General features: G+C 43.1%; 5 non-coding genes across 5 annotated transcripts; all 5 read right to left on the bottom strand.

Moving 5' to 3' along the window:
* Positions 1–2,538: 2,538 nt before the first annotated feature.
* On the bottom strand, positions 2,539–2,729 carry LOC147145285 (U2 spliceosomal RNA). Its single transcript, XR_015087616.1, has one exon. It is a non-coding gene; the product is annotated as a U2 spliceosomal RNA (small nuclear RNA).
* A 1,609-nt stretch (positions 2,730–4,338) lies between these two features.
* LOC147145284 (U1 spliceosomal RNA) lies at positions 4,339–4,502 on the bottom strand. Its single transcript, XR_015087694.1, has one exon. It is a non-coding gene; the product is annotated as a U1 spliceosomal RNA (small nuclear RNA).
* Positions 4,503–7,513: 3,011 nt separating this feature from the next.
* LOC147145283 (U2 spliceosomal RNA) lies at positions 7,514–7,704 on the bottom strand. The gene has a single exon (XR_015087621.1). It is a non-coding gene; the product is annotated as a U2 spliceosomal RNA (small nuclear RNA).
* Positions 7,705–9,328: 1,624 nt separating this feature from the next.
* LOC147145282 (U1 spliceosomal RNA) lies at positions 9,329–9,492 on the bottom strand. The gene has a single exon (XR_015087699.1). It is a non-coding gene; the product is annotated as a U1 spliceosomal RNA (small nuclear RNA).
* A 2,978-nt stretch (positions 9,493–12,470) lies between these two features.
* LOC147145281 (U2 spliceosomal RNA) lies at positions 12,471–12,658 on the bottom strand. Its single transcript, XR_015087650.1, has one exon. It is a non-coding gene; the product is annotated as a U2 spliceosomal RNA (small nuclear RNA).
* Positions 12,659–17,149: the final 4,491 nt, after the last annotated feature.

Raw genomic sequence — 17,149 nt, 5'->3', positions numbered from 1 at the left:
TCAATGAATAACCGATGAGTACATTGTGTGACGGGTCTACTAAACCGTGAAAATCGAAAATTGGAGTTTAGAGTGTTAACAGCCTTAATCCACCATGTGGCGCTAAAGGACAACTAATGATTTTGCTTCGAGATGACGTATGTGCTTGTGGCATGAGTTTGCGTGAGTCGATTTGTTGTGTGTGTGCATGCGTGCACATACAGGAATATACACTCACGTACACGTGCCTCAGCCGTGCGCGCGTGTGCAAGTGAAAACGCGCGCTCATATTGGAAAATGAAAATGCTGTATGCAAATGAGATCTCATTACTTTGGCTGGTGTATGCGCTGTGGGAGTGGCGCTCCATGCAGAAAAAGCTGTATTGTGATTGACAAGAAACGTACGCGCGTGCGTGCGTGCGCGAGCGCGTGAGCGTGTGTGTGCGTGTGTGTTTGTGAGATGAATGGGACAGTTATGACAAAGAGTGTTTTAGTGAAGTAAGAGTACTTATCAAATGTTCATGTGTGGATATGAATGTGTGCGCGTGCATGTGCGTGCGTGCACGTGCACATGCACGAACGTTCACGCGCACTCAAGACTTTCAGGCTGTGTACGTGTGTCTGCTTACATCAGCCCACAGACTTATACTGTGCAGTGAGAGTTTATGAGTCCCATTCTAAATCATGATTTTTGATGCATTGTAAACCTGATGTGTTTTCGTGCATTTTTCAATGATTACCGAATGAAACTATTGTGTGACGAGTGCACTACGCAGCCAAAGTATAAAATTAGTGTTGAGAGTGTGAACAGCCCTAATCCTCCAGGTGGCGCCAAGATAAGAACCTTCTGATTATGCTGGGGTCATCCCAGTAGCGTTTCTGCTTCCGGGGTGACATTGGCTGCCATTTGCTAAATTTTGCTTTGCCTTTTGCTGTGCCTTTTCAGACGTGTGTATGTACACGCACATACGTTCACACGCGCCAGCCGTGCACGTGTGCAAAGGAATACGTGCGGTTGTGCTGGAGCTTAGAGGAATTTCACTTTAGGGGTTTGGCGGATGTCTTAACTACTTCATTATTAGTACCAAATTCAAATGATGTGTAGAGAGAGCGAGAGGGAACCAAATGAACATTAGAATTTATTAACAATTGACTATTAATGACAAACAATTGGTTATTAATGAGTTGAGCCCCCGAATTAGTTAAATAATAAAATGTTCTGGCCAACGTTGCCGCGGTTACTGGAGGTTCTCCGCCGGCGAGTGAGCGAGTGCAACTGCTGCCGAACGTCGGGGAGGAGCTCCGCTGTCGGGGGCGGCCGACCGTTGTGACGACGGTGGACTCCGAAGACGCTGCCCAATCCAGCCGAGGCTCACAGCCTGCGCCTGCAGACGTGAAGACGTGCAGTGAGAACTTTAACAAAACGCACTTGTTGACTGAATGGTTCAGGGAATTTTGAAGGAAAAGAAAGCCAAAAATATTTTTTTAATTATATCAACTACAACCACGGCAAAGAGACTGTTGACCACCTGGACTAGTTGTCAGAGTTTGTTGTGATCAGATAGGATGGATAGATAGATAGGATGGATAGATAGATAGATAGATAGATAGATAGATAGATAGATAGATAGATAGATAGATAGATAGATAGATAGATAGATAGATAGATAGATCGATAGAGAGAGAGAGATAAAGAGATAGATAGATAGATGGATAGGTAGATAGATAGATAGATAGATAGATAGATAGATAGATCGATAGATCGATAGATCGATAGAGAGAGAGAGATAAAGAGATAGATAGATAGATGGATAGAAACTATATATGTATGGAAGATAGAGAGAGAGAGATAGATAAAGAGAGAGATAGATAGATAGATGGATAGAAACTATATATGTATGGATTTGTCTGGTGCCACTGAACATTTTGAAAGTGAGAAAATATTCAGAAAAGATTGTGTCCATTTTTTGGTCAAAATACCGCAAGAGGCAGAAGGGTTGAATAGTATCGTTCAGTCAGTACATTACCTAAACCATTAGGAATGAGGTAAAATGAATCTGCAAAAACATTCCCATCATGCCTTGCTTCACTTCTACCAAGAATTCAAAGCGGGAATTGTCCCAGCCCCCATGCTTCACTTCCTGTTTCTTTGTGTGGTCAGGAACATAATTTTACGCTGCTGACATCGAGTGGTGTAACAGCATTTTAATAAAATTTGAAGTATGACAAATATCCTTGTTTACTTTAGCTCTTTTTGGAGTAGCGTGGGCAGAGCAAGACAATGTTTTCTTATGGTGGGAAACAAAGGTCTTTCTTGATGAAACTATGACTTTGTATTCTTTTAATTGTTTTTCTATCTTGAAAGGGAAAAAGATTAAAATAAAATACTAAACTATATCCTTCTGAAATGATATTGCAAACTTTCAACATCAGAAGTCTTGCCTTCACTTCTTAGGATACTGCGACATGGGGCATTCGTAATCATGAGTATTGGCTGCAATGACCGAAACACCACCGTGAAACGTCAGACCAAGTTTAATGCTTGTCGTTAACCAGCAGAGGGGGTGCACCATTCCTGGAGATACTGCAATACCAGGTCAATGCATGGAGTGGATGGAGCAAGCCCCTTTTCCATCTCCCAGTTCCAAAAATCAATTTAATATGTAGTCCCCAGATAGGAGACGTATCAGATATTAAACTGATAAGAACAGATACTACACTTGATCTTAGCCAAAAGGCCGAGAAGCGATAACTACATATCGGCACAGGGGTCCACTTCATTCACGACCGGATGAGCTACAGTGACGGTGACAAACGTCAAATAGCCATAACAAACACATTTACAGCCCAAACAACAACTACACGCATTTTAGGTAATGACTAGTGCAACTGTGTTGTTTTTGCCCGCCTGCAAATGAAACGAAAGCTGAGCAATTGCTGGGTACTTTGGGTTATGTGGCCCAAAGTGTCCAATAGCAAAGCAGCAATACACGTGTCGTGGACATGTCTGGTGGACACTAATTTTGCTTGCGCTGAACCCAATGATAAGTTTAGGGCTGCACGATAAATCGAAATTTAATCGACGTCGAGGTTTGACCTGGCGCAATAATCCAATCGCAAGAAAGTGTCATTTTATATTCAAAAATGTATTTTTTTCCTCCCCTTTGGTGTTTGAGTGATAGACGTATTAGCCAACCAGAATTGTCGATGCTCGGGTTTGAATGGTACTGGCCAATCTATGGGGTCATTATTGAAGCAAAACCATTTACAAATGCGCATTTCAATCCACAAATGTGTCAAAAAAATCATATCCGTAAACACAGTCACAAATGCCTATTGAGCATCCACAAATGCGTATTGAGAGTATACCAGAGCTGGGCATTAGACCATTTTTTGTCTGTCCGGCCGCGACCCTCCACCCTTGACTTGGGTACCCTTACGGCCGCGACCCCTCGGCCATATTCATAAACATTGTCGGCCCCGTTCCGCCCTCCGACCAAAAAACAAAGCATCCACAATTGACATCTCCGCGGGAGAAAGGCTCTAACGGCAAAGGCTTTTTAAAGATCATTAGCTGACTAATTTACAATTTGAACCCGCTGTGGACACGCTTCAATCTCGCCAGTAGTACTTAGCCAACGTGGCTGTGCTTACTTGCATTGCGAGCCCCGGGCTCGATTTATCGTATAATTATTTGGGTCAAACAGCAGCCAGAAGTCGTAGTCAAGTTACTTATTTATCTTACACACGTCCCCTCCTTCAAAATAAAAGCATTCCAGCAAACCACTATACACAGCTGCTTGGCTATGGCGTATTTCACAATGCGTTAGTCATGTTAATCAATGTGGCATTTGTTTGTGTAAGAAGAGACGTGCAACAACAACGTGCGTTCAAGCGTGTTTGTGTTTCCTTATTTTCACATCACGTAACCCGCGCCTCCCACCTACAACTGGGGCATACTATTACAAGAGGAGGCGGGGGGTGCTGAGGGGCAATACCACAATCCCTATAACATCAGTTGTCGCTCGCGTCGACGCGGGAGTAGAAAGAAGCCTAAAAAGAAGCCTTTCACCGAGTAGGCTGAGATTAAATTCCGCCGCCCAGCGAGCACGTCACACCCATGAGTTCCGATTAGTGGGCCTGACTAAAAGCCACTTGCTTAGTCCAGCTATTTTTTAAAAATTTGTCAGCCAACACCAACCACCCCCCGGCCCAAAAAATGGGCATGCGGCGGGGCCTGAGGGTCCGTTTGACAAAATGGTTATGCCACAATTACTATGTGACAGATGTATCCTATGATGCGCATCATGAAGAAGAAGAAGAAGAAATTGACAGGTGTGTTGATTTTGACAAAGTTATCAGGGGATAGCGCGAACGCAGTCCCCCACTACCAGAAATTGTGCAGTCGAGATTCCCACATTTGGGGAATTCGCAGAGGTCAGCACAGCCAGAGTGCAATGGCTGAGCCTCACCCTGGATGAACCACCTTCTTGATCATGGTATCTCCCCTGCCAGGTAAGTATGAGTTGTCCTACTCACCAAGGACAACCTCTTTCGCACACACAGCTTCTTCAGTCACGGCTCATCTGCGAGACACGTGTCGACACATACGCACACATTCACACTGGATGATGCCTCACTCTTCCACCGGTTTAACCCTCCTGCGGTATTTGACCATTTCTTGGATATTTCAGATCAAAGAATTTTACATCAAAGCCAAAGCATAAAAAAAATAACACGAGGAAGCTGAACTTTCACCCAGATGGTCAGAACATGCCGAAGTTCAAAATGGCACCATGCTGTCATTTTTAAAATGAGTCCTGCATGAGTTAGCTGGTTTCATTGTTTTAACTACGCAGGACGTATTTTGCCATTTTTTGTCCCATTGACTCCCATTATACAGCATGGTTTTGGACTTACTGTAAACCTGGTGTGTTTTCGTGCATTTTCAATGAATACCCGATGAGTACATTGTGTGACGGGTCTACTAAACCGTGAAAATCGAAAATTGGAGTTTAGAGTGTTAACAGCCCTAATCCACCATGTGGCGCTAAAGGACAACTAATGATTTTGCTTCGAGATGACGTATGTGCTTGTGGCATGAGTTTGCGTGAGTCGATTTGTTGTGTGTGTGCGTGCGTGCACATACAGGAATATACACTCACGTACACGTGCCTCAGCCGCGCGCGCGTGTGCAAGTGAAAACGCGCGCTCATATTGGAAAATGAAAATGCTGTATGCAAATCTCATTGCTTTCGCTGATGTATGCGCTGTGGGAGTGGCGCTCCATGCATAAAAAGCTGTATTGTGATTGACAAGAAACGTATGTGCATGCGTGCGTGCGCGAGCGCGTGAGCGTGTGTGTGCGTGTGTGCGTGCGTGCGTGTGTGTTTGTGAGATGAATGGGACAGTTATGACAAAGAGTATTTTAGTGAAGTAAGAGTACTTACCAAATGTTCATGTGTGGATATGAATGTGTGCGCGCGCATGTGCGTGCGTGCATGTGCACATGCACGGACGTTCACTCGCACTCAAGACTTTCAGGCTGTGTACGTGTGTCTGCTTACATCAGCCCACAGACTTATACTGTGCAGTGAGAGTTTATGAGTCCCATTCTAAATCATGATTTTTGATGCATTGTAAACCTGATGTGTTTTCGTGCATTTTTCAATGATTACCGAATGAAACTATTGTGTGACGAGTGCACTACGCAGCCAAAGTATAAAATTAGTGTTGAGAGTGTGAACAGCCCTAATCCTCCAGGTGGCGCCAAGATAAGAACCTTTTGATTATGCTGGGGTCATCCCAGTAGCGTTTCTGCTTCCGGGGTGACATTGGCTGCCATTTGCTAAATTTTGCTTTGCCTTTTGCTGTGCCTTTTCAGACGTGTGTAAGTACACGCACATACGTTCACACGCGCCAGCCGTGCACGTGTGCAAAGGAATACGTGCGGTTGTGCTGGAGCTTAGAGGAATTTCACTTTAGGGGTTTGGCGGATGTCTTAACTACTTCATTATTTGTACCAAATTCAAATGATGTGTAGAGAGAGCGAGAGGGAACCAAATGAACATTAGAGTTTATTAACAATTGACTATTAATGACAAACAATTGGTTATTAATGAGTTGAGCCCCCGAATTAGTTAAATAATAAAATGTTCTGGCCAACGTTGCCGCGGTTACTGGAGGTTCTCCGCCGGCGAGTGAGCGAGTGCAACTGCTGCCGAACGTCGGGGAGGAGCTCCGCTGTCGGGGGCGGCCGACCGTTGTGACGACGGTGGACTCCGAAGACGCTGCCCAATCCAGCCGAGGCTCACAGCCTGCGCCTGCAGACGTGAAGACGTGCAGTGAGAACTTTAACTAAACGCACTTGTTGACTGAATGGTTCAGGGAATTTTGAAGAAAAAGAAAGCCAAAAATATTTTTTTAATTATATCAACTACAACCACGGCAAAGAGACTGTTGACCACCTGGATTAGTTGTCAGAGTTTGTTGTGATTAGATAGGATGGATAGATAGATAGATAGATAGATAGATAGATAGATAGATAGATAGATAGATAGATAGATAGATAGATAGATAAAGAGATAGATAGATGGATGGATAGAAACTATATATGTATGGAAGATAGAGAGAGAGAGATAGATAAAGAGAGAGATAGATAGATAGATAGATAGATAGATAGATAGATAGATAGATAGATAGATAGATAGATAGATAGATAGATAGATAGATAGATAGATCGATAGAGAGAGAGAGAGATAGATAAAGAGATAGATAGATAGATGGATAGAAACTATATATGTATGGAAGATAGAGAGAGAGAGATAGATAAAGAGAGAGAGAGATAGATAGATGGATAGAAACTATATATGTATGGATTTGTCTGGTGCCACTGAACATTTTGAAAGTGAGAAAATATTCAGAAAAGATTGTGTCCATTTTTTGGTCAAAATACCGCAAGAGGCAGAAGGGTTGAATAGTATCGTTCAGTCAGTACATTACCTAAACCATTAGGAATGAGGTAAAATGAATCTGCAAAAACATTCCCATCATGCCTTGCTTCACTTCTACCAAGAATTCAAAGCGGGAATTGTCCCAGCCCCCATGCTTCACTTCCTGTTTCTTTGTGTGGTCAGGAACATAATTTTACGCTGCTGACATCGAGTGGTGTAACAGCATTTTAATAAAATTTGAAGTATGACAAATATCCTTGTTTACTTTAGCTCTTTTTGGAGTAGCGTGGGCAGAGCAAGACAATGTTTTCTTATGGTGGGAAACAAAGGTCTTTCTTGATAAAACTATGACTTTGTATTCTTTTAATTGTTTTTCTATCTTGAAAGGGAAAAAGATTAAAATAAAATACTAAACTATATCCTTCTGAAATGATATTGCAAACTTTCAACATCAGAAGTCTTGCCTTCACTTCTTAGGATACTGCGACATGGGGCATTCGTAATCATGAGTATTGGCTGCAATGACCGAAACACCACCGTGAAACGTCAGACCAAGTTTAATGCTTGTCGTTAACCAGCAGAGGGAGTGCACCATTCCTGGAGATACTGCAATACCAGGTCAATGCATGGAGTGGACGGAGCAAGCCCCTTTTCCATCTCCCAGTTCCAAAAATCAGTTTAATATGTAGTCCCCAGATAGGAGACGTATCAGATATTAAACTGATAAGAACAGATACTACACTTGATCTTAGCCAAAAGGCCGAGAAGCGATAACTACATATCGGCACAGGGGTCCACTTCATTCCCGACCGGATGAGCTACAGTGACGGTGACAAACGTCAAATAGCCATAACAAACACATTTACAGCCCAAACAACAACTACACGCACTTTAGGTAATGACTAGTGCAACTGTGTTGTTTTTGCCCGCCTGCAAATGAAACGAAAGCTGAGCAATTGCTGGGTACTTTGGGTTATGTGGCCCAAAGTGTCCAATAGCAAAGCAGCAATACACGTGTCGTGGACATGTCTGGTGGACACTAATTTTGCTTGCGCTGAACCCAATGATAAGTTTAGGGCTGCACGATAAATCGAAATTTAATCGACGTCGAGGTTTGACCTGGCGCAATAATCCAATCGCAAGAAAGTGTCATTTTATATTCAAAAATGTATTTTTTTCCTCCCCTTTGGTGTTTGAGTGATAGACGTATTAGCCAACCAGAATTGTCGATGCTCGGGTTTGAATGGTACTGGCCAATCTATGGGGTCATTATTGAAGCAAAACCATTTACAAATGCGCATTTCAATCCACAAATGTGTCAAAAAAATCATATCCGTAAACACAGTCACAAATGCCTATTGAGCATCCACAAATGCGTATTGAGAGTTTACCAGAGCAGGGCATTAGACCATTTTTTGTCTGTCCGGCCGCGACCCTCCACCCTTGACTTGGGTACCCTTACGGCCGCGACCCCTCGGCCATATTCATAAACATTGTCGGCCCCGTTCCGCCCTGCGACCAAAAAACAAAGCATCCACAATTGACATCTCCGCGGGAGAAATGCTCTAACGGCAGAGGCTTTTTAAAGATCATTAGCTGACTAATTTACAATTTGAACCCGCTGTGGACACGCTTCAATCTCGCCAGTAGTACTTAGCCAACGTGCGTGTGCTTACTTGCATTGCGAGCCCCGGGCTCGATTTATCGTATAATTATTTGGGTCAAACAGCAGCCAGAAGTCGTAGTCAAGTTACTTATTTATCTTCCACACGTCCCCTCCTTCAAAATAAAAGCATTCCAGCAAACCACTATACACAGCTGCTTGGCTATGGCGTATTTCACAATGCGTTAGTCATGTTAATCAATGTGGCATTTGTTTGTGTAAGAAGAGACGTGCAACAACAACGTGCGTTCAAGCGTGTTTGTGTTTCCTTATTTTCACATCACGTAACCCGCGCCTCCCACCTACAACTGGGGCATACTATTACAAGAGGAGGCTGGGGGTGCTGAGGGGCAATACCACAATCCCTATAACATCAGTTGTCGCTCGCGTCGACACGGGAGTAGAAAGAAGCCTAAAAAGAAGCCTTTCACCGAGTAGGCTGAGATTAAATTCCGCCGCCCCGCGAGCACGTCACACCCATGAGGGCCGATTAGTGGGCCCGACTAAAAGCCGCTTGCTTAGTCCAGCTATTTTTTAAAAATTTGTCAGCCGACACCAACCACCCCCCGGCCCAAAAAATGGGCATCCGGCGGGGCCTGAGGGTCCGTTTGACAAAAAGGTTATGCCACAATTACTATGTGACAGATGTATCCTACGATGCGCATCATGAAGAAGAAGAAGAAGAAGAAGAAGAAGAAGAAATTGACAGGTGTGTTGATTTTGACAAAGTTATCAGGGGATAGCGCGAACGCAGTCCCCCACTACCAGAAATTGTGCAGTCGAGATTCCCACATTTGGGGAATTCGCAGAGGTCAGCACAGCCAGAGTGCAATGGCTGAGTCTCACCCTGGGTGAACCACCTTCTTGATCATGGTATCTCCCCTGCCAGGTAAGTATGAGTTGTCCTACTCACCAAGGACAACCTCTTTCGCACACACAGCTTCTTCAGTCACGGCTCATCTGCGAGACACGTGTCGACACATACGCACACATTCACACTGGATGATGCCTCACTCTTCCACCGGTTTAACCCTTCTGCGGTATTTGACCATTTCTTGGATATTTCAGATCAAAGAATTTTACATCAAAGCCAAAGCATAAAAAAAATAACACGAGGGAGCTGAACTTTCACCCAGATGGTCAGAACATGCCGAAGTTTAAAATGGCACCATGCTGTCATTTTTAAAATGAGTCCTGCATGAGTTAGCTGGTTTCATTGTTTTAACTACGCAGGACGTATTTTGCCATTTTTTGTCCCATTGACTCCCATTATACAGCATGGTTTTGGACTTACTGTAAACCTGGTGTGTTTTCGTGCATTTTCAATGAATACCCGATGAGTACATTGTGTGACGGGTCTACTAAACCGTGAAAATCGAAAATTGGAGTTTAGAGTGTTAACAGCCCTAATCCACCATGTGGCGCTAAAGGACAACTAATGATTTTGCTTCGAGATGACGTATGTGCTTGTGGCATGAGTTTGCGTGAGTCGATTTGTTGTGTGTGTGCGTGCGTGCACATACATGAATATACACTCACGTACACGTGCCTCAGCCGTGCGCGCGTGTGCAAGTGAAAACGCGCGCTCATATTGGAAAATGCTGTATGCAAATCTCATTGCTTTCGCTGATGTATGCGCTGTGGGAGTGGCGCTCCATGCAGAAAAAGCTGTATTGTGATTGACAAGAAACGTACGCGCGTGCGTGCGTGCGTGCGCGAGCGCGTGAGCGTGTGTGTGCGTGTGTGTTTGTGAGATGAATGGGACAGTTATGACAAAGAGTGTTTTAGTGAAGTAAGAGTACTTATCAAATGTTCATGTGTGGATATGAATGTGTGCGCGTGCATGTGCGTGCGTGCACGTGCACATGCACGGACGTTCACGCGCACTCAAGACTTTCAGGCTGTGTACGTGTGTCTGCTTACATCAGCCCACAGACTTATACTGTGCAGTGAGAGTTTATGAGTCCCATTCTAAATCATGATTTTTGATGCATTGTAAACCTGATGTGTTTTCGTGCATTTTTCAATGATTACCGAATGAAACTATTGTGTGACGAGTGCACTACGCAGCCAAAGTATAAAATTAGTGTTGAGAGTGTGAACAGCCCTAATCCTCCAGGTGGCGCCAAGATAAGAACCTTCTGATTATGCTGGGGTCACCCCAGTAGCGTTTCTGCTTCCGGGGTGACATTGGCTGCCATTTGCTAAATTTTGCTTTGCCTTTTGCTGTGCCTTTTCAGACGTGTGTAAGTACACGCACATACGTTCACACGCGCCAGCCGTGCACGTGTGCAAAGGAATACGTGCGGTTGTGCTGGAGCTTAGAGGAATTTCACTTTAGGGGTTTGGCGGATGTCTTAACTACTTCATTATTTGTACCAAATTCAAATGATGTGGAGAGAGAGCGAGAGGGAACCAAATGAACATTAGAATTTATTAACAATTGACTATTAATGACAAACAATTGGTTATTAATGAGTTGAGCCCCCGAATTAGTTAAATAATAAAATGTTCTGGCCAACGTTGCCGCGGTTACTGGAGGTTCTCCGCCGGCGAGTGAGCGAGTGCAACTGCTGCCGAACGTCGGGGAGGAGCTCCGCTGTCGGGGGCGGCCGACCGTTGTGACGACGGTGGACTCCGAAGACGCTGCCCAATCCAGCCGAGGCTCACAGCCTGCGCCTGCAGACGTGAAGACGTGCAGTGAGAACTTTAACAAAACGCACTTGTTGACTGAATGGTTCAGGGAATTTTGAAGGAAAAGAAAGCCAAAAATATTTTTTTAATTATATCAACTACAACCACGGCAAAGAGACTGTTGACCACCTGGACTAGTTGTCAGAGTTTGTTGTGATCAGATAGGATGGATAGATAGATAGGATGGATAGATAGATAGATAGATAGATAGATAGATAGATAGATAGATAGATAGATAGATAGATAGATAGATAGATAGATAGATAGATAGATAGATAGATAGATAGATAGATAGATAGATAGATAGATAGATAGATAGATAGATAGATAGATAGATAGATAGATCGATAGAGAGAGAGAGATAAAGAGATAGATAGATAGATGGATAGATAGATAGATAGATAGATAGATAGATAGATAGATAGATAGATGGATAGAAACTATATATGTATGGAAGATAGAGAGAGAGAGATAGATAAAGAGAGAGAGAGATAGATAGATGGATAGAAACTATATATGTATGGATTTGTCTGGTGCCACTGAACATTTTGAAAGTGAGAAAATATTCAGAAATGATTGTGTCCATTTTTTGGTCAAAATACCGCAAGAGGCAGAAGGGTTGAATAGTATCGTTCAGTCAGTACATTACCTAAACCATTAGGAATGAGGTAAAATGAATCTGCAAAAACATTCCCATCATGCCTTGCTTCACTTCTACCAAGAATTCAAAGCGGGAATTGTCCCAGCCCCCATGCTTCACTTCCTGTTTCTTTGTGTGGTCAGGAACATAATTTTACGCTGCTGACATCGAGTGGTGTAACAGCATTTTAATAAAATTTGAAGTATGACAAATATCCTTGTTTACTTTAGCTCTTTTTGGAGTAGCGTGGGCAGAGCAAGACAATGTTTTCTTATGGTGGGAAACAAAGGTCTTTCTTGATAAAACTATGACTTTGTATTCTTTTAATTGTTTTTCTATCTTGAAAGGGAAAAAGATTAAAATAAAATACTAAACTATATCCTTCTGAAATGATATTGCAAACTTTCAACATCAGAAGTCTTGCCTTCACTTCTTAGGATACTGCGACATGGGGCATTCGTAATCATGAGTATTGGCTGCAAAGACCGAAACACCACCGTGAAACGTCAGACCAAGTTTAATGCTTGTTGTTAACCAGCAGAGGGGGTGCACCATTCCTGGAGATACTGCAATACCAGGTCGATGCATGGAGTGGACGGAGCAAGCCCCTTTTCCATCTCCCAGTTCCAAAAATCAATTTAATATATAGTCCCCAGATAGGAGACGTATCAGATATTGAACTGATAAGAACAGATTTTTTTTCTTTTGAACAAGTTTTATTGTTACAATGGACAAATGTTAGTCACATCTCTCCAATATGGAGCAAAGCTCTATTCACAAAACAACATGTTCAAACAATATCCTTGTTAGCTTAAAAGTCATCATGTTAACCTTTATAATACCAGGTAAACTATGCATAATATACTGAAATTTAAAAGACAGATTAGATAGAACATATCAAGCCTGTTGTACAGAAGCGTAGTGTCCTTAGTAATTGGGACCTCATCCTACCCTTTCAAACAGCATTCCTCCGGTCCTCTCAGGGCGCCCATAGGAGTTCCTCACCCCTCTTGTTCCTTTTCAGCAGTCTCTCCCGGTGAACCAGACCGTCGCTGCCAAGACCTTTTATGTGTAGCTTCGGTTCCCTCCTCCGGGTGGGCACAGACGACTCTTCTTGGTGGCTGCGTCCTTGGCCTGCCGCCAGCAGCTGTCAGGGTAGCTGCGGCCATTCGGAGCACAGCCACAGGGGGGGTCTGTCTGTGTCTCCTTACCAGCAAGTTTCTGGAGGTCCAGATCACATCAATCAATCAATCAATCAATCACATTTTATTTATATAGCACTTTTCATACATAAAAATGCAACTCAAAGTGCTTTAAAACATTCAAAGCAAAACATAGAATTATCTTCAATCAAAAGAAAAGATAAATTATTTAAAAGTTGTTGAAAGCCAAACTAAAAAGGTGTGTCTTGAGCTTCCTCTTAAAAATATCAACAGTCTCTGCAGACCTGACATCCTCTGGCAGGCTATTCCAAAGGTGAGGACCAAAATGGCTGAATGCAGCCTCGCCATGCATTTTGGTCCTCACCCTTGGAATAAATAAAAGGCCGGCGCCAGAGGACCTCAGGATCCGCGAGGGCTGGTATGATAAAAGCAAATCAGATAAATAAGATGGCCCAAGACCATTAACACATTTATAAACTAATAAAAGTACTTTAAAATCGATCCTGAAACACACAGGGAGCCAATGCAGCAATTTCACAACTGGCGTAATGTGCTCCCGCCCTCTGGTTCTCGTCAGCACCCGAGCGGCTGAATTCTGCAGTAGTTGCAGTGGTGAAATGCTCTTTTTCGGGAGGCCAGAGAGCAGGGCATTACAGTAATCTAAACGACAGGAAATAAAGGCATGCATCAGCACTTCCGTGTTAGCCTGAGAGAGAAACGGGCGGACTCTGGCGATATTCTTAAGGTGATAAAAACCAATCTTGGTTACATTTTTAATATGAGGAATAAAACTGAGCTCAGAGTCAAAAATGACGCCAAGGTTCTTCACACAGTGTGAGGGATTAAAAATGTGTAGTTTTGGTAAAAGCTTCTCTCTCTGACCTTCGGGACCGATAACTAAAACCTCAGTCTTGTCCTCATTGAGCTGTAGGAAATTATCTGCCATCCATGACTTGATATCTAAAATGCAATTTAAAAGGGTATCAATGGGTCCTGTGTCATCAGGAGACACGGCAATATACAGCTGCGTGTCATCAGCATAGCTGTGAAAGCTGATGCCGTGTCCCCTGATGACATCCCCGAGGGGAAGCATATAAAGATTAAAAAGTAAGGGGCCTAAAATCGAACCTTGAGGAACCCCACATTTAATTTCATGAGTTTTAGAGGAACAAGTATCCATACTTACAAAGAAATATCGGTCTGTGAGATAGGAATAAAACCAGTCAAAAACAGTACCAGAGATGCCCACTAGATTTTTAAGTCTATTTAATAAAATTTGGTGATCTACTGTATCAAAAGCAGCGCTTAGATCCAGTAGCACCAAGACTGTGAGTTTTCTCACGTCTGCAGTGCACCTAATATCATTTAAGATCCTTAAAAGAGCAGTCTCCGTACTGTGGTTCATCCTAAAACCAGATTGATATTTCTCCAAAATATTATTTGTATTTAAAAAATGATTCAACTGGATGAAAACCAGTTTTTCTAAAATCTTACTTAAAAACGGTAAGTTGGATACGGGTCTGTAGTTATTAAAAACGCTCGGGTCAGAACCGCTCTTCTTCAGAAGGGGCTTCACCACCGCCGTTTTAAAGGCAGCGGGGAAGACGCCTGTCTGAAGAGAGCAATTGACTATATTTAAAATTTGTTCTTCAAAAAATCCATAAAATGTCTTAAAAAGAAATGTGGGAATTGGATCCAAAAGGCAGGTTGTTGGGTTTACCTGGGAGAAAACTCGAACAAGTGTCCTTGCATCAACCAGGGCAAAACTTTCCAGTGTTTCCTCATGTAAATATGATTGTCCGGGTTTATTAAAACTTGTGTTTTGACGGGCTAAAAGACTGGATCTTATGTCATCGATTTTACTTCTGAAGTGGTCTGCAAAGTCCTCACAGAGAGCATCTGTTGGTCTCTGTGGGGACTTATTAAAATCAGAACTAGTTAAAAGTTCAAAGGTGGAGAAGAGAACCCTGGGGTTGTTTTTATTGACTGTAATGAGGTTTGAGAAATAGGAAGATCTTGCCAGTTTTACTGTTTTATTGTAGGATTTCAGTTGTTCGCATAAAATTTCATAGTGTACTGTAAGTTTACTTTTTCTCCACCTCCTCTCTGCACTCCTGCATTTTCTCTTTGATATTTTGATAGCATTGTTTCTCCACGGGGGTACAGTCTTTGTTTTTGTTGTTTTAATTAAAAGTGGAGCTACTGAATCTAATGATGATTTAAGATGTAGGTTAAAATTGTCAACAATAAGATCACAGGGTGCAGGTAAAATGTCAGCAGGAGTGTTTTTTAAGATCTCGATAAAATTTGCAGCCACCTCAGAAGATAGGTAGCGTTTCTTCACTGTTCTGACCGGGACTGCTAGATGGTTAAAACTGGCGATGTTAAAATAGACACAGTAGTGGTCTGACACTGCCAAGTCGACAACAGAGGACACACCAGCAGACAAGCCATAGGTTATAACCAAATCCAGGGTGTGTCCTCTGTTGTGAGTTGGCTGCAAGACGTGCTGTTTAAAATCCAAGCAGTTTAAAAGGTTTGAAAAATCTCTGGATAGTGGGTCCGAGATGTTGTCCATGTGTATATTAAAATCGCCAGTTATTAATATCCTGTTATAACTGGAATATAAAATGGATAAGAATTCTGAAAATTCTGTAATAAAAGAAGTGGAATGATGGGGAGGTCTATAGACGGTAATGCAGAGAATAGGGGGACCGCTAAAAACAAAGGCATGGAGTTCAAACGATAAATAGCTGCTAAAAATGATCTCCTTTGATAAAAGAGTATTAATAAAAATTGATGCAGTCCCGCCTCCTCTTTTGCCATCCCTTGTAGAAAATAAAAAGTTAAAATTCGGTGGGCAAGCCTCGTTGAGAGCAACTGGAGCATCTGTACCAAGCCATGTCTCAGACAAAAGTATACCATGTAAATTACTGTCTAAAATCAGGTCGTTTATGATAAAAGTTTTGTTTAAAAGGGAGCGTACGTTCAGCACGGCCAGATTAATTATTGTGCTGGACGTGCGCTCATGGTGGTACGAATGAGCAGTATTAACATATACTAGGTTACCACTGTTAAAACCACGTTGTTTGTATGTGCAAGGGAAGCGTCTGCCGGTGATGGTTTCAATGGGAAAATTGTCCGATAGTGGTAATGATAATGAGGGCCTGCAGGGGGAGCTAGTGAGGGTGGTGGTACTGTGAGCAGCTGGTATTGGCCTGTAAGTGATGGTAGTGACATTGTCATTGCAGCGTTTATGAGTAGAAGAAGAAATATGATTGGTAAACAAGAGTCAGCTGGCGTCTTTGATGGCGGCGAGGGTGAGCCACTGCTTTTCAAAGTGTTCTTTAGTGTTTTCCAACTGGCTCACCCCATAGAGCACAAGCTGTGCGTTTAATGCCTCCCTTGCTGGCAAGTCCGGGAATTGTAGGTGGCCGGCTGTCGCCCACAGGTCTACAGCAGCACTGCACTCCCAGAGGAGGTGCCTCACCGACTCGTGGGCGCCACAACCAGGTCGGGGGCAATTTGAAGACGCTGACATTCCTCGGGAGTGCATAACGGACCTCACCGGGAGAATTTCATGGGCCACCATCCATGACAGGTCCCGAAGTCTGTTTGAGAGGGCAGGATGGTTGACATTGCGCCAAACCGTTGTGGGCTCACCAAATGCGAGGCCGGGAACTGGACTCACTGCTTCCCGCTTCTGCACAACAGAGATAAGAGATCTGTGATTTTTTAAAACATGACACTCTTCTTTTTCCAACTCAAACTTTCTTAAAAAATTCCTGATAAAAGAATAAAATGGTGGCAGATTAAAAGACACAGGGATTTTATGATCAGTCGGTATTAATTTTAGTTTCCGGAGGTATGAACCCATCCAGAAACGTGTCATTGCTTGGCTCTTCTGGGCACTTGATGGTTCAAGCGCATTTCTCAGGTGCAGGGCTACATATTGGCTCCCCAAGAAGAGATGGAGGTCCGGCACTCCTTTTCCTCCATTTTCCTTGGTTTTCTTCATGGTGTCTCTTTTCAGTCTCTCCCACTTGGAGCCCCAGAT

Source organism: Filicampus tigris, chromosome 7, assembly GCF_054856515.1.
Source record: "Filicampus tigris isolate MCC_2025a chromosome 7, RoL_Ftig_1.0, whole genome shotgun sequence".
NCBI lineage: Eukaryota > Metazoa > Chordata > Actinopteri > Syngnathiformes > Syngnathidae > Filicampus > Filicampus tigris.
The sequence above is the reverse complement of the archived record's forward strand: the minus strand, read 5'-3'. Positions and strand labels throughout refer to the sequence as shown.